Source organism: Hordeum vulgare, chromosome 1H, assembly GCF_904849725.1.
Source record: "Hordeum vulgare subsp. vulgare chromosome 1H, MorexV3_pseudomolecules_assembly, whole genome shotgun sequence".
NCBI classification, from domain to species: domain Eukaryota; kingdom Viridiplantae; phylum Streptophyta; class Magnoliopsida; order Poales; family Poaceae; genus Hordeum; species Hordeum vulgare.
The window spans coordinates 157568926-157594017 of record NC_058518.1 but is presented as its reverse complement, the minus strand read 5'-3'; positions in this window follow the sequence as shown (position 1 = coordinate 157594017).

Genomic DNA, 25092 nt, shown 5'->3' with positions numbered 1-25092 from the left:
ATCCCTGGACCCGTCCCTACAGCATTTGCAGCCACCTTGGAGGCGAAGACCACCTTTGGGCAGGGGAGCATGTTCCCCTGTTCCCCTTCAAAATTGGTCGTTGTGGGATCCCTTCCCACCGAAACGATGTGGGAAGAGGACCAGGGCCGCTACTATATATACAGGGCAGGTTACTTCGTAGAGGGGGAGATCCATTCATTTGGCTGACCGGCATCACGCAAAGGCCACCCAGCCTCCGGAGGCTCTCGTACACTATACTTGTTAATCCACCAACCTCCACGAGAGGCAATCCACCAAAGCAGGAGTAGGGTATTGCGCTTCTCAGCGGCCCGAACCTAGGTAAACTGTCGAGTTCTGTGTTCCTCACCATCGAGTGAGTTCCCTCCCATTCCCAGCGAGTAGTGAGTTAGGTGAGGAGAGTCGGTGAGAGATCTTCGTACACGCCCCTGAGTTTGAATATTTAGCGTTTTGCGGAGCCCGAAATCCGACAGGCGGAAGTTGTCATCCCCATCTCCAAGCTTCGGTCGTGAATTGTTGGGCCTCCGCGCCAGGGCCCCCATGTCGGCCAAAAGATGAGGTCGTTGGAGGACGGCTGTCCTTCGACGCGATGGGTCCCGGTGAAGAGGAAATGGGTCGTCGTGGATGAGTAAGCGCTCGAGCCCATTTTTCATCTTTCTTTCAGCACCACCCTCCTGAGCCTTTGTTCTGCAGGCTCCCTAGTGGCGACAGGAGAGGCGAGTCAGCACTGCCCACCCCTATGTCCGTCGGGCATCCCGTGGTTTCTTCTTTCGTACTCCGCGGGTCCTTCCTCCCAAGCCCTTGGCACGTGAGCCTACCGTGGTCTTCTTCGGACCTGGCCTAGGTCTCCCCAGGAAGGGGTCGTTCCCCTCGCCTACGGCCCCTCCTAGAGCCATGCTGGGCCCCCCTTCCTGCATCTCCTGCCTGGTGATGTGGGGCCTTAGGGTGCGCTTCCCTCCAATGCAGCGCCTGCACGGGAGCCCCCAGCCCTCGAGCATAGGACCGTGCTGCGGGGCCCCTTGTGCCCTTCTCCCGTCCTCCATGAGGAAGGCGAGAGCTTTCGCTGGCTGCTGGAACCTGTCGAAGGTTCGTATGCCACGCCGTGGGGCTTGCTCCGCACTGCGGTAGACGCGCTTCAATGTCTAGGGGCGGGCTTTGCCTTCAACGAAGCCCGCCTAGAAGGTGAGCGCCGACACTTTGCGTTAGGGTGGCGCCAACTTGAAGTTGCCGTGAACCTTGGCCGTCTGCAGCATGAGCGCACCCGCGCGCGAGGCAGAGGGTTCCCTTGCCGCGGAGGTGAAAGCGCGCGAGCGTGCTCTCTCCGAGGCTCAGGATGCTGATTGTCGGTGTAGGGCCTCCGAGGATGCCACAAGGAGCTTTGCACCCTCTACGCCGATCTTGAAGAGCAGGCTCAGCTGAGGTCCATCCTAGGGGGTCCGCCTGCTGAGTTCTTCCCTGTCGGCGTGGGCTTTCGGGCGTCCCCCGATTCACTAGCGCTTGTAGAAGTTGCTTGCTGAGGAATCCCTTGCCTCTCGTGAGGCGAAGTTTCAAGAGGAAATCGACAGGGGGTGGCGGAGGCTCAACATTCCCTTCTTCTTGACTATCATGCGAAGTTGAGGCTCTAGGAGTCCCGCTTCCGTGAGCGTCGCGAACACCTGATAAACGAGGTCGATGCCCTCCGGAAAAGATTGGATCAGGAAGCAAAATGTCGACAGGTCGCACTGGACGCCCATGCTACTGCCAAAGGTAAATTGTCTCTTCTTTACAAACAGGTGAAAGGCGCGGCTTCCCTGGTTGGAGAGGACTCCGAAGAGGCGATCCACGCTCGCGGCCTCCAGCTTGAACGCTCCCGGATGTTCCAATCCCTCGAGAGGAGAGCCTGCCGGGCGTTGAGTGACATCTCTAGCGAGGGTGTCTCAAGCCCCCTGGTCCCCGACGGTGCTGGGTACTTGGGCTTCTTTCTTCCATGTTGTGGAATGTCTTGAGGCGGATGCCGAGAAGGCCCACGCACTCGCAGAGGATAAGAGCCGTGACCTCTTGGGTCAAGCGGCCTCTGACGTCTTCAGCCACTTCCTTCGCCTCGACCCAGACTTTAACTTTGCCGCAGTGTTGGATCCGGTGCCAGAGACGATCCGCGCCACCTTGGTCCCAAATACTATGGCGTAAGATCTGGCAATGATGCGACCTCCTAATCCGCCGCCTTGTTCTCCTGATAGGGTTATGTACTAGGTTTAACAGCAACTTTGATGTATCTGGAGGGTACCTTTCAATGCGTTCTCTGAAGACGGGTGTGCACATTGCTTTCCTCCTGGCCGTGGCCGCTACCAACCCCGTGTTGTCGCGACGCTGACGGTCTAGCCCGCGAGCATGGCTCCGTTCGTGGTACTTCCTCCCTACTTGTGGGGTGGTTTGAGGACCATTTCGGCACTCTCTACCTGCAGGTCCCGGTCCCGCACATTTCCCTGCAGCCGCGAGGCACAACCCGTTACCAAGGTTGTTCCTCACGGGGCAAAGCCCCGGCGCCCTGGGTGCCAACATGGGCGGCACCTGGGTGGCCGAGGTGGCCTTGCGGCCGGAAAGGCTCCTGAGGCCTGTTGCTCACGAGCCCCCCTTGACACTCAAATTCCTCTACGTCGACAGGTCCCAGTCCCGCACATTTCCCCACCACCATTAGGTACGGCCACGAAGGGCGTGTCTAAGGGGCGGGGCCCCACCCCCTCCCCCCCGATACCAACCGGAATTCCAGGACGACATCAAAGAGGGCAAGTGGCCTTATGACTGGTAAGGCTCGTGAGGCGAGCCTCAGGAGTCCCCTTTGGCTCTCGGGCGATTCCCCATTCCGCCCCTCTTGTGGTTGCCTCGGGAGGCCGGCAGTCTCCCGAGGTTTCCGTGAAACACCAATCAAAACAAAGGGAGAAAGATAACTCGAGTTTGATAAAACGAGAGAACATAGCAAAGAAATCCCCGCCCTTCTTTTCTTTTCAAAACATTAAACGAAGAGATCTTCGAGCCTTTGATAGCTCAAAATACAAAAAGGGGAGGCCCTTGAGGGTCACAACTTGAAATGCAGGAAAGGAACAAGAAAACGGCTGCGTCCGGCACCTAAGCTATTCTCCGCCTCCATCTCCCCCCAGCGCGGAGCATAGGGTGGAATGCATGGGAGGGACCCCTTTGCGTCCTCGGGGGGCTGGGAGTATACAGTCGCAACTCGTTATTACATGAGAGTGTCACGGGGGGGTGTATATGGGAGGTCGCGAGGACACTTTGGCCTCGCGAGTGTCCCTACCACCGAGGCATAGGCGCCTGATTCCTTTTGGGTCATCGGTAAACCCTGCTGACTTCTTCTTCTTCGGGAGTGAGGCAGAGTATCACGGTCTTCACTCAGCGCGGAGCATAGGTCATCCACTCGGCGTGGGAGGGATCCCTCCGCGTCCTCGGGGGGGGGGGGGGGGGGGGGCGGCCGTTTACAGCCGCAACTCGTTATTACGTGAGAGTGTCACTAGATGAAGTAGGTTCCGGAAGGATTGAAGGACGATGTAGAGATGTCATGGGTCGATGTAGGTCCCGGGGACGCTTTCGGAGCCCCATGCCTCACAGGTGCATGCCCCGCTCATTGTCCCCGGGCTCGTAGCCGCCTGGCATGGTCCGCCTTGAGCGAGCCCTCCAGCGTGGGAGGAGCCCCCAGCACTCGCTGGCCGGAGAGCTCGCCCAGACGATAGGTCCTGAGTCCCCGGGGCGTTTCCCCAACGCGCCTCACTGGGGCCCCCAGGTTCCAGCGTTGGTACCCTGGGCCATGCCCCCAGGCCAGGCTCGCCCAACTTGAGGGCAATGGCGGTTACCCGAACACCCGCTGGCAATCAAACGAAGCCCGCACTAGCGACATGGGCATGTGTTCCACCCTTCGTCCCTAGGCGGGCGTCGCGTGCCTCGGATGCAGGGGCGGATATGCCACCCCCGGCCTCCAGGTTAGGATCGTCTGGCCCAGGAACATGGGCGTGTGCTCCACCCTCTATTCCCAGGATCGGGCCTCCCGACCTGGATACAAGGGTGCGTGCACCCTGTCCCAGGCGAGAGGTCCCCGGTCCCCAGACCCAAACGTCTACCCGAAGCAGCTCCCGGCCAGTAGGTGTGCTCCACGAGGACACCCACACTGGGCGTCCCCGCGAAGCCACCCCCGCGGTGGTTTTCATACATGTTTGCGCAAGGGCTGCCCACGGGGTCGCGCGCGTGCCTCCTGCGGCAGTGATGGTCTGCGCTGCTTCCTCCGTAGCTCGAACGTGTGCCGACGCGATCGTCGTCGAACTGCGCGCGCCTCCAGGGGTTGATGTAGTCGGGCCTCCAGTACTCTCTCCTCGTTCCGTGAAGCACCCCGGGGGTCACTGGACGACGCCTCCCCAGAGTGTCCAAATTGTGTGCCTCCAGCAGCTCCCGCCGAAACCCCAGTGGGGGCAGGACTGAGTGGATGTTTGGGACGCGCCCGCGTGGTTCCCCCGTTGTAGCCCGTGGCAATGTGGGCTGACGAGCACGGTTCCCACGGGGGCGCTTGGGTCTCTCCGGTGACATCGCGCCCAAGAGCATGCCTGTGTCCACCGACGCGGTGGCGGCGGGCAGCGTGTCGGCGCCTGAGCTCATGCGCCACCAGGAGCGCGACATGTATGTGCATCGGGTGCTGACAGACTCGGGAGGGGGAGGAACGGCCTGAACGCATGGAAGGGTCGGGGCAACGGGGGTATGCCATGTGGTTGGTGAAGGTGGCAGCCCCCGACGCTCGTTGGAATCCCGTCCGGTGTGAACGACGGCCGACGGGGTGGCGGAGCATCGTAGGGCGTCCCGGCTTGCCTGCGTCGGCCGCACCATGCGAGCGGCCCGCCTCTCTGCGCGGATTCGCTGTCTCCCTACCATGAGTGTGATCATCATTAGTGGGCCAAGCCCTGGGAGAGACCTTGACACAACCCCTACCTGGCACGCCAAATGTCGGATTTCGGGCTCCGCAAAACTCTAAAGATTCGAACTCAGGGGTTTGTACGAAGATCTCTCGCTGGCTCGCCTCACCTAACTCGTTACTCGCTGGGGATGGCAGAGAACTCACTCGATGGCGAGGAGAACACAGAACACGGCAGTTTACCTAGGTTCGGGCCGCTGAGAAGCGTAATACCCTACTCTTGCTTCGGTGGATTGCCTCTCGTGGAGGTTGGTGGATGAAATAGTACTGTGTTCGAGGGCCTCCAGAGGCTGGCTGGCCTTGGTGCGGAGCCAGTGGGCGAATGAATGAATCGGGCCCCCATATGAAGTAACCTACTCTCTATATATATAGTGGTGGCCCCAGTCCTGTTCCCTTATCGTTTCGGCGGGAAGGAATCCCACAACGGCCAATTTTCAAGGGGGACACGGGAACATGCTTCCCCTGTCGAAAAATAGTCTTCGCGTGCAAAGTGGCTGCCAGCGTTGCAGGGACTGGTCCAGGGATAACGTTTGTTCAGCTGGCGGCGATGATGGACTTGTTGCACCAGAAAGGAAACCTTTGGAAGATGCCTTGGGAACCCCGGTTCGTCGTTGCCCCCGTTTGCACTAAAGGGGAAACTGCTCTGTCCTGCTGGTTGTTGCTCGCATGTCCTTCCTCTGCGTCATCCTTGACTCCTGACGTCGGGTATCACCTTGGAATATCTGCCGCTCAGGAGGGATCCTGATGAGGACCCCTGCGGGTCTTGATGCTGTTCCTCCTCGCGAGGACCTTGCCTTGAGTGTTGTCACGTTCGATTGTGCTTCGTTAATGAAGTGGGCCAGCCCTGGGCCGCAGGCAGGCAGGTATAGGTACCCCCATTCCCAGAACGCCGACAGCGACACACATATTTTGATATCACATGATTTTAGGAACTCCTAGAAATTTGAATCACTAAAATTGGAGCTAATATGAATTCAATAGGGATCTTACAAGTTTCTAAAAATCAAAACTGGAAAAAAGGGGGCTTACCCAATGGGCTATTCAGCACGCAGGGTGTAGAATAGGCAGCTCGGAATAATGGGCCGGCCCAGCAACTTCGGAGCATGCTTGGGGGGCACGTGGAAGGTGCCTTTGCTCTCGGCGCTTTTGCTATGGGGAGGAGGGAAGCGGTGGGGGTGCCTCCCCTTAAGAGCATCTCCAACAGCCACGCAAAAAGGCGCGCGCGTGCTAAAAAACGGCAGTTTACCGCGCGCTGGACTGAAATGCGCGCTCCAGAGGCAGCGGGAAAACCGCGCGCGCGGAACCGCTAGCGCGCGCGCGCGCGAAAAGGCGGCAGCCCGCGCGCCATTTTTGCGGCGCCGCGTCCCGCGCGCCCATAGAAGGCAGCACGCTGCCCTGCCTCTCGCGCCTCGTTCTCTCTCCCTCTACCTCTCGCGCCGCCGCCGCGTTCTCTCTCCCTCTACCTCTCGCGCCGCCACCGCGTTCTCTCTGCCTCTCGCGCCGCGCTCTCTCTGCCTCTCGCGCCGCCGCCGCCGCCGACGAGCCACCATGCCGCCGCGCCGCCGTTCTGCGTCGGGCTACCGCGGCGTTCGATAGCGCCCCAACGGCGGGTTCTACGCCGAGATACGCTCCGGCGATCTCCGGCTGAGCCTCGACACCTACAACACGGCGCACGAGGCCGCCCACGCATTCGATGCGGCGGCGTGGCGCCTAGGCAGGCCGCGACTGCAGATGAATTTCCTGGACGTCCGCACGCTCCAGCAGGCGTTAGACCTGGCCCCGCCGCCTCGTCTAAACTCCGCACAAGACCGTGCGAAGCACACTGCGCTGCAGCGCCGCCTCCTCGTCGCCCAGGAGGACAAGAGGGTCATGGCGGAGTGGCGCCGGCGCCACCCGAAAGACGTCGCCTACGAGCAGGAATACTGGGAACGGCGTCGCGAGGAGGACACGCGCCGGCGCCGCAAGGAGCGGTTGGACAGACGTCGTCGGAAGGCTTTGGCGTGTGCGCAGGCCGACCTCGTCAATGCAGGCGGGAGGTCCTTCTTCACTGAAGAAGATGAACGTTGGTTTGACATCTGGCTGTCAACCTCTGACGACACCGACCATGATGATGGTGCAGATGACTGGAGCGACTAGGATTGGTTTTTTTTTTATCGAACTATCTATCTATGTTTTCGAACTACCTATCTAGTTGCTATCTATGTAAAATAACTTTGTATCTTTTTTATTTAATGCAATCTATTTATTAAAAAAATTGTGTGCGCGCTGCATTTTTGGGCACTGCTGGAGCGGCGCGCGCGCTGCATTATAGCGCGGCTGTTGGAGCCAGCGCTGCGCGACGCGCAAAACTAGGCGACCAGCGCGCGGCAAACTCGTTTTTTAGGCGCGGCGCGAAGCGCGCCTGTTGGAATTGCTCTAAACGGGGGCCTGTTTGGCTTGATTGCTGACACGAGGGGTGCTTGTCGGGTTCTCCTCCCACCTCCCGCTCGCACACATGAGTGGCAGGGGAGGCCGAGCGCACGCTGATGCTCGCTCCTTAGGCCACCTCTGGTGGGCCCGGGCATGCCGACGAGGTCGGGAGGCCACGCCACACCCATCCCGGTGTTGCGCACCTCCACGGGCAAGATGCAGTGACGCCGGCTCAAGGGGGTCGCGGAGGAGGCCGCAGCCACCACTGGACTCGAGCGCACGGCGCCCCGAGGAGGATGGGGGCGATGGGAGGGGCTTGCGTCGGCTAGAAGGGGGCACTGGAGTGGCTAAGGGGCGAGGGAGAGCTCGGCATTGTCCGAATTTGAGCGGATGCCACCCGTGGGCTTCAGCCATGGTGACGATGGAGGCGACGAGAGGGAGAATGGGGAGCTCTGGGGGTTCCACGGCAGGGAGAGAGAGAGCCAAGGGGAGCAAGGGGAGCGGAGGGGCTCTTAAATGGAGAGGGAAATAGAGAGGGGAGCATCGGGTCCGCCTCGGGTGCTCTAGGCACGGCGGACACGCGTGCCAGAGGTGACTTGGCGGTTTCTTGGCGTCGAGGAGCGGCATGGGTGGTCAAGTGGGATCCTCTGGTGTGCGCTGGGACACGTTGCCGTTGTCGAACATGGATTGCAGGATGAGGAGAAGGTGGAGAGCACCATTTCTGCATGCCAGGGATGTGGTCATCACATGCATTCATGTCCACAGTGGCATTTTGGTCAGTCAAAGGTGTTTGTCATGCAAGGCATGCGTGCAGAAGAGTGATGGAGAAGTTTGGGCTCGTATGGGGCAGTGTAAGTGGGGATTCCTCTCTGGTTAAGTTTGCAGCAGCAAGCAAACTTTGGGCTAGCATCAAGTGTTTTAATTCGGAGGCATTTGAAATGAAACCTTGTCTAGTAGTCTTAGACATGGAAGGACTACAAGTGCACTATGAGATCAGTGAGATGAGAATAGCTAGCAATTATAGTTCAAGGCTTCATTTGTGCCAAAAATCAAGTTCTAGAAGGGCTACTCATATTTTCCACATGAGCATGCCATATCTTTGCATGAAATGGTGCATTAGCACACTATAGGTGTTTTGGAAAGATGTGGGGCATTGGCTTGAACAGGAATATTGAAAGACGGATAAAATAGGTGCTTCCATGGAAAAAGGAGAGGTAGAGAGAGGGATTCACCCACCAATAATTTACCAGTGGCCATGCAGAGTTACTCGAGGTAAAATAGGGTCAGAGAATACTTTGGTAGAAATTTGAGCTCAAGGAGAATGGTAGAAGGGCCAAAGCAACAGATTTGGCAAGTGAGCACAAGGTGTTTGATGGGTGTTAGGGTTATCAATTGGAGTCCACTTTCTATGAAACTTAAAAGGATCACATGATAGGTGAAAATAAGATTGTACACCAAATTTAGGATTTGTTGGAGAAAGTTTCCAATGTAGACTTGAAAACCCCTAGAAATGGGCAGAATTGGCCTTTTGTATATAAATTCATGCAAATTAATTCTACACCACTTGGTGTGGTGGCATTATTTGATTATTAGAGCATGTCCAAAAAGTTTGGGATCAATTGGGGAAACTTTATAATGTAAAGTTTCCCAATTCCACAAATTAGCACGAGTGGACTTGAGGGCCTTGGGGCAAGTTATTCAGATCTCCTTGATGCACCACCTAGTGTGGATGCATTATTAGAGTATCAGAACATGTCCACGTGATTTGAGCAGAATTGGAGATACTTGGAAATGTAGATTTGCTAAAATTTGGTTCTAGACAAATAGGGTTTTGGAATACTTAGGTGAACCAAATCAACTTGGATTGAGATGGAACTTGGCAAGACCATCACATATATCATATGTGACTTGCTATAATTTTCTTGGAATTTATTGAGAATATTTCTTGTAGAATATTTCTCAAGATTTTAATAGGCACAAAGGGCTCTCAATGGTTTTTTCCAATATTTGAACATGACCATGTGTGGAAACTCTTATATGTGGAATATATATGTCCACTGAGTTTCCCTAATTTTTCTCAAATATTTTAGAAGCGAGAAAAATAATTTTCCTTCCTAAAAGACCATTTTTGGCCTCAGAAAAAGGTATTTAAATAAAATAGTGAAATAACTTCTAAAATCATAATTTTGTGGTTTTTATAATGGGATTTAAATAAAATATTTAGGGCAAACCAACTTTCTTAATTTGAGGACTTGTAGTACAAATCTCAATTCAGGGGGTTTTGAAAACCTAAATCAAATAAATGCTTTTTGGTCAAAATAATATTTGGAGAAAATATTTTTAGGTCCTATACACATGGGTTGGTCATTGGGAAATGACTTTGGGCAAGGAGATGAGTCAAGAGAGTAGGGGGAGTTTTTGTGATTTAAAACACAAGCAAACAAGCAAGCAAACAACAATCACATCAAGCATCATAAGCACTCACAAATTTTTTAATTCGACCTAATTTTTTATCTATGTTACTTCAGGAGGGATTTTCAAAACAAAGGTGTGACAGACCTTACCACCTAAAGAAAAATCTCGTCCTCGAGATTTGCTAAGGTGGTTGTCAAAGCCTACTCCTACTATGTTTTGCTGAATAATGTGAAAACGAAATATATTAAAACACGCGATCGGACGTGGATACCGTAAAAGTCCCGATGACTGGTGCAGCTGGGGCATGATTTTGGTGCCGTGAATAAAATCTATGGTTGGTCAATTGAGACGTTGCTGCTGAGGGTTACGACAATTTTCTGAAAAGGAAAATTTGCAAAATCCAAATTGTGCTTGTCGTATCTAGGTGCACCGTGCTCTCTTTGGCTGACAGGTGGGCCCAGGGCCCACTACCAATCTCTTCTCCCTTCCTCTAGATCTCCCCTTCCTTCTTCTTCCTGCGTGCTCCCTCGCTTTCTCCACTTGCGACACCTAGCACTTAGGGAACCTAGGGCCGTACTGCGGTAGTGCACTGTGTGCTAGCTGTCGACGCAACATGCACTCGCCTCATGGGCGAGTGCCGTGTCGGCACTGCTCACGGATTTGCCCCCGAGCATCGATGATCGAGCGACGAGCGGGGCTGGTGGACTTCACCCGCCGCACATCAAACTCGCGCTATAAAACAACCATGGAGTTCCTCTCTTCTTCCTCACACCTGGCCTTTCTCCTACTTCTTACTCTGTCTTCTTCTCTGCTTGCAGGAGCTCAAGGTGAGGCTCTAATGGGGAACTAGCTTCCGGGGTGGCTCACGATTCTCCTAGCTAGAGCAGCGGTGAAATCACAATTTCTCCCTAGGGTGGTTTTGATACTTGATCACAACATATGCATCATTGGACTAATATGTTTTCCAAGTATATTTCAGAAAAAGTTCAAAAGATGCTATGGCTTAAGGTTTTTGTGGAGATGTCGCTGGATGCAAGAAAGGAACACTATTGGCTCAACCTTCAAGCTAGAAGACTCTTCATTTTATATTTGTGAGAAATCGCTTTGGAGTCCATAATAAACCCAATACTATTAAAAGGGGGTGAGGTAGTAAAATGAACTGATTGCTGAAATGCTCAAAGTTAGCCACCAAAATACTCAGTCATTTTTCCCACATATCCACTCTATCAAGATCCACATTCACAAATTCGGTGTCACCAACATTTCCATATCGGACACACCGAGTTTGACCTCACACAAAAACCCTAGCCATTCCCACCAAATCGGTGCAACCGAAACCAATTCAATGCTACCGAGTTCAGTGTGACCAACAATCTGTTGCCAAGATACACAAAATCGGAATTTCCGAGTTTGAGTATCGATGCCACCGACTTTGGCCATCTGGCCGTTAGTCACCTTTTCGGTGCCACCGAGTTTCATATATTGGTCTCACCGAGATTCAAAAGTTCACACCATTGTGCTAATCGGTACCACCGAGTTTTGAACTTTGGTGTCACCGAGTTTGCCCTTTTGTGTGTAACGGTTGGATTTGGCTGCTGCCAATATATACCCCATCACCCACCTCTCATTCATGGGAGAAGCACTCAGAACACACACTTCACTGCCAGATCCATTTTCTGAGAGTGAACCACCTACTCATGTGTTGAGACCAAGATATTCCAATCCTATCATTTGGAACTTGATCTCTAGCCTCCCCAAACTGCTTTCAACCAAATCAACATCTCCTACCCATGCATATTCTCTGAGAGAGTGATTTGTGTTTAGCAGACTATCTTTAGAAGCACAAGAGCAACAAGTTCATTGATCTACCACATTTATTACCTTTTGGAGGGTGGTGCCTCCTAGATTGGTTAGGTGTCGCTTGGGAGCCTCCTACTTCATCTTGTGGATTTGAACCAAGATGTTTGTAACAGAATGGAGATCGCCTGCTTCGTGAAGATCTACCGTGAGTAAGGCTAGTCCTGTGTGGACGGAAGCCATGGTGGAATAGACAAGGGTGATTCTTTGTGGACCCTCCATGGGTGGAGCCCTCCGTGGACTCTCGGAGTCGTTACCCACCATGGGTTGAAGTCTCCACTAACATGGACAGACGATAGCGCCACCTATCGAAACCATCCCAAAAATCGTCGTGTCAACCTCATGCGTTTGATCTCCCTACCTTACTCCTCTACTTTACACTTGCATGTTTTACTTTCCGCCGCTATACTATTAGAATTGCATGTGTAGGGTGTAATTGCCCTGTTATATCTACTGTAGCTGCCTCTCAACTAAAATTGGGAAAATGCATACAAAATTATCTTGTCAAGTAGTCTAATCAACCCCCTCTAGACATACTTTCGATCCTACAAGTGGTATCACAGCTTCGGTCTCCATTTCATTGGTTTAACAACCTGGGAGAGTATGGCATCTAGTGAGCGAAATTACCATCGTAGAGGTTCATATTTCGATGGCACTAATTTTGCTAGTTGGAAGCATAAAATGAAAATGCATATTCTTGGCTTTAATCCTCATATTTGGGTTGTTATTCGTGTTGGTGTGCAAGGTAACTTCTTTGGAGAAGGGCATGAGCCAGATCGTGATGCGACAGCTGGTGAACTCAAGATCTTGCAACTTAATGCTCAAGCCCGCGAAATCATCTTCAATTGCCTATGCCCCGAAGAATTCTACAAAATCAGTCATCTTGAGAATGCAAAAGAAATTCAGGATACTTTGGTTGATATGCATGAAGGTACTGATTCTGTCAGAGAAACTAAGTTGGGTGCACTACAAAGTCATCTTGACAAGTTCAAGATGAAGGATGGTGAAGGTGTCACTGAAATGCACTCTAGGCTAGCTCTCATCACCAATGATATTGTCGGCTTAGGAAGCAAAGAGATGACCGACAAATTCATCATCAAGAAGATACTTAGAGCTCTCGATGGCATGTATGACACACTATGCACATTGATCCAAATGATGCCAAATTACAAAGATCTCAATCCAACTGAAGTCATTCTTAGGATTGTTGCTCATGAGATGTCACTCAAGGACAAAGAGGAGCTGCACAACAAGTCAAGCGGTGCTTATAAAGCATAATGTGATGCTTCCGCTACTTCAAAGGAAAATATTGCCATAGATGAAGAGATAAGCCTCATGGTCATAAAATTCAATAAGTTCTATAAGAGTAGAGGCAAAGAGTCAAGCTCAAGCTCGAGACATGAAGAAAAGCGTTCATCCAGTCGTGACCAAAACTGCTACAATTGTGGGAAGCCCGGACACTACTCAAATGAAAGCTCGGTCCATACAAAAGAAGGGAAGAGTCACCTCGAAGACAAAGCTCAAGAGATGAGTCATCTTGCAGAGAGAGAAGGAGTAGAGAAGATCACAATGAACAAAGACACTCACAGAGAGTCAAGGAATCGGAGAAGAAGGACAAATACACCAAGAGAAGTTCAAGAAGAAGACATCAAGATCATGTTGGTGAATGGGCGTCTGGCTCCGAGTCTGATCACCACTCCGAGAGAAGCTATCACACCCACTTCGACTATAGTCAAGATGAAGGTGTTGTCGGGATTGCACTTGTCTCCACCAACTCCTACGACTTATTTTATTTGCCAAATGCGGGAGTCGGAAACTGCTTCATGGCTAAAGGCCCCAAGGTATCACATCCCGAGTATCTTGATTTTAATAGTGATGAGGATGACTTATTAGGAGAAGATGACTTGCATCTTGATAGAACTAGTGATTGCACTGAAAATGAACTTGCTAATTATCGTGCTAGTCAAGGGAAATCGAATGATGATGATCAGAAAGAAATTGAACGACTAACTCAAGAATTAAAAACTCTTAAGTTAGCTCATGAGACTACTCTAGAAGATCATAGAGAGCTTGCAAGAACCCATGAGAAGCTACACTTTGAGAAGCTCAACTTGGAGCAAGAGCATGAGTTCTTAAAAGCGATCAATGATGATCTTCGAAAGAATAGTTCTTCTTATCTAGCCAAACGATTACTCTTGTCCAACTTTGTTCCACAAGTAAAACATAGCAACACTAGTAACAAAGGCAAGAAGGTTTCTTCATCTAGTAACAACCATGCTAAGGCTAAAACCAATAATGTTGGTGCTAGTAGCTCTATTGATTCTACTAACGATTTTCTTAGCCAAGTTACACTTGAGCAAGAAAATGATCTATTGAAAGGGATTACAGATAAAGGTGTCTTCAAGAGCCTTGCCGGAAGTAAACAATTCAAGTAAACTGTGCACAAGCAAGGAGGGCATCGGAAGAAACAAGGCGTTGTTTACTTCAACATTAATGGGGATGTTTTGGAAGAAGGTCCATATCCCACTCCTAAGTTTGTTCCCCAAGAGGAGAAGTGTGATCCCACTCCTCCCAAAGCAACAAGCTCACAAGATGGCCTTCTACCACATGACCACAAAGGCAAGGGAAAGCTTCAAGATGACATTGACCTATTTGAAGAAGACCCCCAAGCCAAGGACACTACTGGCTCTACCACAACTCCAAGGATTCCCATCAATTTGATGTGGATCCCCAAGAGGAAGAACTTGGGAACTTCTTGAGGGGTGACTCCGCCAATGAAATTCACTCTTATTCATTTTGGCAAGAATTATTTGCAATCAACCTCAACCATATGCATTAGTTCAAGGAGTCCCACATTCCCTCAAGGGTAAGCAAGGAACAAGGTAATTAATGCATCTTTGGACATCATCCCATTTGTGTTTCACACTATGTCCATAGATATTCTTGCATATGTTCATCGTGCTTTGGGACTAACCCATGTAGGTGAGAAGAGTATGAAAACAACAAGGATTGCTCCCAACTCAAGATGATCTTTATCAACACTGAGCATCCACCACTACTTCACCTACTTGAAGTCTTCTACAACAAAACCCAAGGTTAGTTGATCCCTCTTAGTGGGGATGTCATATCAAGGGGGGGCGTTACTTCAAGACTTGAGTATAAGCATCTCCTGAGGATATGAACACATTACTGCTTATGTAAAAGTGGCAACCCACTTGTGCTTAACGATGAGTATGACCTATGATCAAGTATTCTTACTTGGATCCTATGTCAATATACTCATATATAGATGACTTTGTCATCGCCCAAGTGCTTGATAGCTGCTAGGATGCTTGTGCACATTCACCATCTTTTTCTCTATCATTCTTTTTTGTGTAAGCATGTTGGTCTACATGTGTTTAATCATTCGAGGACATCCAATTGTTGTTATTTGGCTCTTGATTCATCTTTTGCCAATTGGATGGACAAGAATGCCTAGGACCCTTCTCTACCTATCTATGATATCTCATCTCAAGTTATATTCATGCTTCATCAAAAAACTTGAACAAGCACTTGTCGATCCCTCTGTGAGAAGGTGCCCTTGGAGTTCTGTATCATCAATGGCTGACCTCCAAAACCACTCTGTGAAGGAACTCGGCGAAACCAACTTCACAACTCGGTTCGACCGAATTCCAGAGTTGATCTAGGTTTTCCATCTCGGTACCACCGGAATCACAAACTCAGTTCCATCGAATTTCCCTGTCAGCTGACAGTAGAGGAACTCGGTGACACCGATTCATAATCTTGGTGACACCGACAGCGAATCGGTATATATTCCAGAAGACCTAATCTTTAATTTCACTTTGTCAAAGCCGTTTCGTACCAAAACCCTACGCTGCCTCTGGACCCCTCGTCATCGCTCTTTAGTCCCCGTGCGTACCAGCCGCTGGGAATCGCCGCCACTGACGGATTCCCCACCACCATCGGCGTTGTAGCCGGACCACCGCCAAGATAGGGTATGGTTCGGATCCCCTCTGCATTTCTCCATATGATTCATACGCAATAGGAAATTTTTATCCACAAGCCACCTTCTGCATCCTCTCTATCCACCAGATGAATCTCGTAGATTAGAGAACTAGGAAGTTTGTAGGGTTAACTGTCCGCAGACCCTGTCTCGGTGACTCCGAGTTGCAAATATTGGTGCTACCGATTTTGAAACTATGGTTTCTGAGAATGGACTCGGTGAGACCGAATTGTCATTTTCGGTTCCACCGAAATGATGACCAAGTTTGTGTTAAGGAGTTCATGTGTCTCGGTGACTCCGAAAGTTCAAACTCGGTTCCACCGATATGTGTTGTGAAGAAAGTTAAAACTAAGGATTTCTCTGTTCAAATTTTCAAAAACATATGAATTTTGTGATGCTCATACTTTTTGTCTTTCCTATATCCACTTCACAGATTTTGTTGTTTGATGCTGAGTTTGTGCTTGCGTGTTAGATATGTCTAGTTCACAAGATAGTCAAAATGACTTCAGAGAGCAGAGTGTTGAGATGGACTCAAGCACTAGTCCAGAGAAGTCTTCCTCTGACCCAAGTTCTCCAAGCTCTCATGGTTTTCCCAAGGCAGGCACCAGGCAAAGGAAGAAGCTGGTTTCTGATGAAGAGGACTCAGACTTTATGCCAGAGGAAACTTCATCTCCTTCAAAGGCTCCAAGGAATGATGTCAACAAAGTAACAGCTACCCCTGCTGATCTGAGAGCACTTGAATATGCCAGGAAGAGCACAACACTTTCTAGAGATGTACCTGCCAAGAAGGCTGGTGTGAAGAGGCCCAGGAAGAGAACTGATCATCTTGTTGGCAAAAAGACTTCAATGTATGAAGACCCAGAAGATGCCTAGGAAGAAGCTCCCGAGGAGATCGCAATTACTCCCAAGAAGAAGAAGTTGATGGCTGATGCTATGAAATCTGCTCCTAAGCCTCCTGTCAAAGCAAAGAAGATTGTAGCTCCCAGAAGGACTACCGAGGACATACCTGCAGCGACCAAGAGCAAAGGCCTTGCGTCCAGTTCCCATGCTGCAGAGGAGGAAGAAGATGGGAATGTACCAATTCTCATGAAGCTCAGACCAACCCTGCCTATTTATAATGATGCTCATACAATAGCAGAAGATATGAAGAAGAGGAAGGATGTGGAACTAAGAAAGTGGAGAGCTAATAATCCATATGCTGTCACGAGAAGAACTGATGCTAATCCAAGGTTTCACACCAAGGAACAACAAGATTTTTATGAGACCGTCTTGTTTGACAAGAGTCCCGCTGTCAGTGATATGAGGTATGTCGACTAGGCATATATCAACGAAAATGAGAATTCCTTTCCCCATGTCCAAGAGACCTGTAGGTTAGTGGACATTGAAAAGTTTATTGGCAAAGAGATGGCCCCATGGAATGACGAGCTGATCATGAAATTCTATGAAACTGTTCATTTCTATGATGATTCTTTAGTCTGGATGATTGATAGTCACGAGTATGAAGCCACAATTAATGAATGGGCTGCTACCATTGGTGCCCCCAACCAGGAAGAATGAGATGTAGATGTGTATGCAGAAGCGAAGTAGAATCACAACTCAATGGACAATATGTACAAGACAATTCCACACAAGTACTTGGCTAGTCACAAGATGGGTTCAGTGTACTTTCTACAAGCACGCATTCCTACTACAAACACTATTCGGAGATACACCCTGATGCCTAAATCAGGAGATGAGAAGATGATTAGAGGATATTCCCTCAACCTGTTGCACCTACTAGACACTCATACCAGATTCAGAGTGATGGATTTGATAGTAGAGACTATCCGGAGGACTGCTGCAGATCAAAAGAGATCATGTTGATATGCTCCTTACATTTAGATGCTTATCAATGCCAACCTAAGCAAGCATGCATATCTACTTGATCTTAAAAACCGTTACTCATACCTCCTCAGCACAAGCTTAAGCACCTTCAGCACCAGCTCCAGCTCAAGCTAATTCAGTATCAACTCCTCCAGCTCCAGGACATTCAGCATAAGCCTTCGCGGACGCTTTTCTGTCGACTCTGTCATCACCTGCCCAGAGAGACGAGTAGTTCTATACTTTTGAACTTTTTGGTAACTTGTTGCCAAAGGGGGAGAAATGTATAGATCACAGACTTTGTGTGAGAGAGAGCTTTTGACCTTATTTGCTCTCATTTGGTTTTAAAAACTTTGGTCTTTTGTATGACTTTATCCTATCTGTGTGATTGATCATATGCTTTACCTTGATTGATGCTACACTATTATCTTTTATCCATCTTTGCGATGATCATTAACTTATCTTGTTGGCGTCATGTGTATTGTTATTCTTTCTTATTTTGTTTACGCACCACCAAGATGTATGTGACATGGAAGAGTGACCCATGATCCTAATCGATTGTGCATTTGCATTCAAACACAAATTTTAAATAATGCACAATTTTAGGGGGGCTCTTGCTTTTCACATACTTCTTATAGCGTCAATGCCAATCATTGATTATATCTGTTGTCGAAGCTTTGATCTATATGTTGTCATCAATTACAAAAAACGAGGAGATTGAACGCACAATTTCTCCCTAGGGTGGTTTTGATAATTGATCACAACATATGCATCATTGGACTACTATGTTTTCCAAGTATATTTTAAAAAGTTCAAAAGATGCTATGGCTTAAGGTTTTTGTGGAGATGCCTGTGGATGCAAGAAAGGAACAATATTGGCTCAAACATCAACCTAGAAGACTCTTCATTTTATATTCGTGAGCAATCACTTTTGATTCCATGGGAAAGGCAATACTATTAAAAGGGGATGAGGTAGTAAAATGAACTGATTGCTGAAATGCTCAAAGTTAGCCACCAAAACACTCAGTCATTGTTTCCACATTCACAAATTCGGTGTCACCAACATTTCCATATCGGACCCACCGAGTTTGACCTCAGACGGAAACCCTAGCCATTCCCATCAAATCGGTGCAACTGAAACCAAGTCGGTGCTACCAAGTTCAGTGTGACCAACATTCTGTTGCCAAGATACACAAAATTGGAATTGCCAAGTTTGAATATCGGTGCCACCGAGTTTGGCAATCTGACCGTTAGTCACCTTTTCGGAGCCACCGAGTTTAATATATCGGTCTCACCGAGATTAAAAAGTTCACACTTTGTGTCAATCGGTACCACCGAGTTTTCAACTTCGGTGTCACCGAGTTTGCCCTTTTGTTTGTAACGGTTGGAGTTTGGTTGCTACCTATATATACACCTTTGCCCACCTCTCATTCGTGGGAGAAGCACTCAGAACACAGAGTTCACTGCCAGATCCATTTTCTAAGAGTGAACCACATACTCATGTGTTGAGACCAAGATATTCCAATCCTATCATTTGAAACTTGATCTCTAGCCTCCCCAAACTGCTTTCCACCAAATCAACCTCTCCTACCCATGCATATTATGTGAGAGATTTATTTGTGTTGAGGAGACTATCATTAGAAGAACAAGAGCAAGGAGTTCATTGATCTACCACATATATTAACTTTTAGAGGGTGGTGCCTCCTATATTGATTAGGTGTTGCTTCCGAGCCTCCTACTTCGTGTTGTGAGTTGAACCAAGTTGTTTGTAAGGTCAAGGAGATCGCCTACTTCGTGAAGATCTACCGTGAGTAAGGCTAGTCCTCCGTGGACGGAAGCCGTGGTGGAACAGACAAGGCTGCTTCTTTGTGGACCCTCGATGGGTGGAGCCCTCCGTGGACACTCGCTGTCGTAACCCTCCGTGGGTTGAAGTCTCCACTAACATGGGCGTACGATAGCGCCACCTATCAGAACCATGCCAAAAATCGTCGTGTCAACCTCATGCGTTTGATCTCCCTACCTTACTCCTCTACTTTACACTTGCATGTTTTACTTTTCCCTGCTATACTATTAGACTTTCATGTGTAGGGTGTACTTGACCTATTATAACTGTCGTAGTTGCCTCTCAAGTAAAATTGGTAAAGGCAAAAAAATTATCTTGTCAAGTAGTCTAATCACCCCCCCCCCTCTAGACATACTTTCGATCTTACAAGCGGCGGCGCTTATCGGATTGTTGATGATGTACTATGCAATCATCCACGATGATCGCCATGATGCTGCTCCTTGAGTGGTGGATCTCCGTGGCGGCAGTGTCCATGATGACTAGGCAACTATGCCGTGTGCAAATGGATTCTAGTGTGTCGGCAGCAACTCTACAAAAAAATACCCACAAGGTTTCCTCTCAGAAAATTGTGGGGTGTTAGTGATGACCCTCAAGTATAGGGGATCTATCGTACTCCTTTCGATAAGTAAGAGTGTCGAACCCAACGAGGAGCAGAATGATCTGACAAGTGGTTTTCAGCAAGGTAATATCTGCAAGCACTGAAATTATCGGTAACAAGTAGTTGTGTGGTTAGATGATTCGTAGCAAGCAACAAGTAACAAAAGTAACAACGGTGCAGCAAAGTGGCCCAATCCCTTTTGTAGAAAGGGACAAGCTGGGACAAAGTCTTATAGGAGGAAAAACGCTCCCGAGGACACACAGGAATTTCTGGCATGCTAGTTTTCATCATGTTCATATGATTCGCGTTCGTTACTTTGATAGTTTGATATGTGGGTGGACCGGCGCTTGGGTACTGCCCTTACTTGGACAAGCATCCCACTTATGATTAACCCCTCTCGCAAGCATCCGCAACTAGGAAAGAAGAATTAAGACAAAGTCTAACCATAGCATTAAACTAGTCGATCCAAATCAGCCCCTTACGAAGCAACGCATAAACTAGGGTTTAAGCTTCTGCCACTCTAGCAACCCATCATCTACTTACTACTTCCCAATGCCTTCCTCTAGGCCCAAATAATGCTGAAGTGTTAGGTAGTCGACGTTCACATAACACCACTAGAGGAAAAACAACATACAACACATCAAAATATCGAACGAATACCAAATTCACATGACTACTTATAGCATGACTTATCCCATGTCCTCAGGAACAAAAGTAACTACTCACAAAGCATAATCATATTCATGACCAGAGAGGTAATGAGTAGCATCAAGGATCTGAACATAAACTCTTCCACCAAGTAATCCAACTAGCATCAACTACAAAGAGTAATTAACACTACTAGCAACCTTACAAGTACCAATTGGAGTCGCGAGACGAAGATTGGTTACAAGAGATGAACTAGGGTTTTGAGATGAGATGGTGCTGATGAAGATGTTGATGGTGATGAGTCCCCTTCGATGAGAGGAGTGTTGGTGATGACGATGGCGATGATTTCCCCCTCCAGGAGGGAAGTTCCCCTAGTAGGATCATCCTGCCGGAGCTCTAGATTGGTTCTGCTCAAGTTCGGCCTCGTGGCGGCGGCGAATCCTCCGAAAAGCCTCCTCCTGATTTTTTTGGAACGAAACCCTTCATATAGTAGAAGAGGGGAGCCAGTGGGACAACAGGGAGCCCACAAGCCCCCTAGGCGCGGCTAGGGGGTAGGCCGTGCCTACCAGGCTTGTGGCCCCCTGGTTGCGCTCCTCTGACACTTCTTCCGCCTAGTATTTTTTATATATTCCTAAAAATCCACGTTGATTTTCATGGCTTTTGGAGTTGCGCAGAATAGGCATCTCAAACTTGCTCCTTTTTCAGGCCAGAATTCCAGCTACCGACATTCTCCCTCTTCATGTAAACCTTGCAAAATAAGAGAGAAAAGGCATAAGTATTGTACCGTGAAGTGAAATAACAGCCCAAAAAGCGATAAATATCAACATGAAAGTATGATGGAAAATGGACGTATCAGTTAGCGAGGTAATCAGATAGGTGCTAAATGCGTGTGTGGTTTTGCACTTGTGCAGGTGGCATAGTGAGTGTGGTTGTGATCCGGTTGGATGGATGTTTACGGCGTCCCTTCGCACGTTTGGTCTTCTAGCCTCTTCGTAGCTTCTTGTCGTAGTTGATGTAGCCGGCAGAGGAGTGGTGGTGAACTCTTGTTGTCTCTTCTTAGTTCTCGTGGCCTCTTAGTCGTGGTGGTTCTTCACCTAGCTTGGGTAGGGTTGCCTTCTGCTGCTTGGAGGGTGTTTCTCACTTCTCTTGGATAAATAAGCTTGTCATCCATGAGGACAACGCCCTATGTCTCCAACCATCACATCAGCATGATACTAATGGAATGTGTGAGAGGAGCACGTACTTGTCTTGGGTGGTCACTTGCCCATGGGTTTAGTGGTGGTCGAGGGGTGTATTGTCTATAGCCTAGCGACTTAGAGCCAAAACCTGCAGTCACAACCCATCCATTTTATGGCTACGAAAAACTTCAGGGTTTTAAGGAACTTAGGATGTGAGTGAACATCCATCACCTTATCCTTGAGCACACTTTTTTTAGATGCCAGTAGTCCTACCAAATCCTCCAAACCGAATCATCCAATGCCTTAAAAGATACCATGCCATATAAGTCAACTCCAATAAAACTATGTTACTCAACCCCAAGGTTTGAGAGTAGGACTAAACCAAAACCTCATAAGTATGCCACAACTAGCTCGTGTGTATCCCTATGTAAAAATCCTCGGGAAGCATACAAGCTCCTAAGCTTGGCTAAGATACTAAAACTGAAGTGTCACACCCTGTTTTTGGCTTTCCTGACTAATTAACTTATTTCAAAATTTAGGACCAATTAAAAATTTTGTGAATGGTTGTGATGCTTGGAGTGACTATTGTTTGCCTTGCTTGTTTGCATGATTGTGTTTGATACCTAATAGATCCTGTCACTCTCCTAATCACCTCCTTACTCCATGATCTCCTGCCTAATGATCATACCATGTGTTTAGGACAAATATCTATTTTTACCAAATATTATTTTCACCAAAAAGCTTTTCTTTGAATTAAACTTTCAAACCCCTGAGATGAGGTTTGTACTACAAGTACTCAAATTAGGGAGTTTCTTTTGAACCAATTGTTTTATTTAAAACCATTATCAAAATGACTTACAAAAAACCACCATATTATTATTTTAAAAGTTATTTTATTATTTTATTTAAAAGCCTTTCTGTGAGGCCAGAAATGGTCTCATATGAAGGAAAGTTATTTTTATTGCTTTCAAAATATTTAAGAAAATTTCGGGAAACTGAGTGGATATATTTATTCCATATTTATGAGTTTCAACACATGGTCATGTTCAAAATATTGGGCAAACCCCTTCAAAACCATTCCTGCCTATTTCAAGCTTTTGGAATATTTTTGTAAGAAATATTCTCAATAAATTCCAGTAAAATTCTAGCATGTCATCTATGATATTCTTGATGATCTTGCCAAGTTTAATTTCAATCCAAGTTGATTTGACTCCCCTAATCACTCTAAAACCCTATCTGTCCAGAATCAAATTTGAGCAACTATACATTGTGAAGTGTCTCCAATTGTGCTCAAATTTGGTGGACATGTTCCAGTACTCCAATAAGGGATCCACACCAAGTGGTAGACCAAGGAGAATAGAGAAACTTGCCCTAAGACCCTCAAAACCCTCTCTGTTGATTTTTGACTTTGACAAACTTTACATTATAAAGTTTGTCAAATTATCCTCAAACTTTTTGTGCATGCCTTAGTGCTCAAATAATGCCCCTACACCAAATATTGGATTTGTGGGAATTCATTTGAATAGGGTTCTAAGCAGAAACCCATTTCTACCCATTTCTAGGGTTTTTCAAGTCTACATTGGAAAACTTCTTGAGCAAATCCAAATTTGGTGTGCAAGCCTATTTTCATCTATTATTTGATCCTGTTAAGTTTCATAGCCATTGGAATCCATCTGGTAGCCTAACCACAGATCAAACACCTTGCGTGCACTCGCTAATTTGGTTTCATTTGCCCCTTCCACTTCATTCCTTGAGCTCAACTTTCTACCACAGCCTCACATAGTCATATTTTACCTCCAGTAACTTTTCCATGGCCACTGGTCAATTATTGGGGAAGGACCCTTTGTAAGTTTCTCTCATTTTCACCCTTGGCAGCACTGTTTTAATCTTCTTCCCATTCTTCTGCTTAAGCTATCACTCCCAACTCTTTCCGGAGCATCTAATATATGCCAAGGCTTCATTTAGAACCAAGATATGGCATGCTCATGTGGAGAAAATGAGCAGCACCTCCTCAAGTTCATTTCTGGTTGAAAAGTAGCTTTTGTACAGCAAGTGCTAGCTACACTTCTTTTCTTGAGCTGAATTTTTGTAGACGTGTAGTCCTTCCATACCAGATGCTCCAGGACATGGTTTCACCTCCCCTCTCTGCCTGTGAAAATCATTTGTATCAGCCCCTAGTTTCCTGCTGAAATGTTCACAGCAGTCAAACCCCATTCAAACCTTCTTCACTTGGCTCCAAACTCCTCCAGTGCATCGTGGCAAGCATGCCTTGCATGGTTGACACCTTGGCCTGGCCAAGGGGTGCCACAGGACACCAGGTGGGGTGGTGACCACCACCCTGGCATGCTGAAACGGTGCTCTGCACCATTGGACTCTAGCTGCAGCTTGGGTCCAGCGAGGGGAGCGTGTCCCAGAGCGCCGCAGAGCATCCTTGACCCCCTCCATGATGCTAGGTAGACTCCAAGACCCCTCTGGGACGTGTGGCGCCCATGCCCACGAGAGCTCCAGAGAGCTCTCGAGCTCTCTCGGCCCTCCCCTCTCTTATCTTCTCTCCCCGAGCCCCCAGTATCTCTTTCCTCCTCCCCTGGCTCCTATTTGGCTTCTCCTCTCTCCCTAGAGCCCCCATCTCCTTCCCTCCTCTTCTTCCGTTGCTTCCATGGCCGATGCGGCCAAGCTCGTATCCGAGCTTGCGCAGCTTCCCCACTTCCCATCTAGCTACCCCAGGGGCACCCCAGACCCGCAGCAGAATCCCCGTCCTTCGTCTCCCCGGAGTCCGTCCCCCGTTTCCCCTTCCTCCTCTTGGTGGCGTGGGAAGTCGTTCCCTCGGCCGTCGTCGCTGGATCTGTTGCGGCCATTCTTGTCCTCCGGCGGGGGTAAGTCACCCAGGAGGGTGTGGCTCCACCCCGCGAACGCCCCGGTTGCTAGACCGTCGGGAACGAAGCCTCGTGGAACCGGCGAGCTCTGGCAAGCCCCTCTGACGCCGTGCAGCGGGAGGTTGAAGGCGAGCTACCGGTAGGTGGGCCCCGCCTGTCATCGGTCGTAGGAGCTGGCGGGTGGCCCTGCCCGTTAAGTGGCCGCGCCTCTCTGAGAAGGTCGCTTCCTTGCTATGAAGGCGTACCACACGGAAGCCGCCTCCTGCGTGGCCGCGGTCAGCCAGGCCGAGCCAGCAGGCCGGCCCATTGCCTATTAGCCGCCCGGCGTGCACTATAGTGTTCGCTGGTGGCCTCGTTTGTTTTTTTCTCTTTTCTCCAAACTTGTAAATTCCACCTTAAATTCATACTAACTCCAAATTTATTGATTCAAATTTCTGCAGGTTTCTAA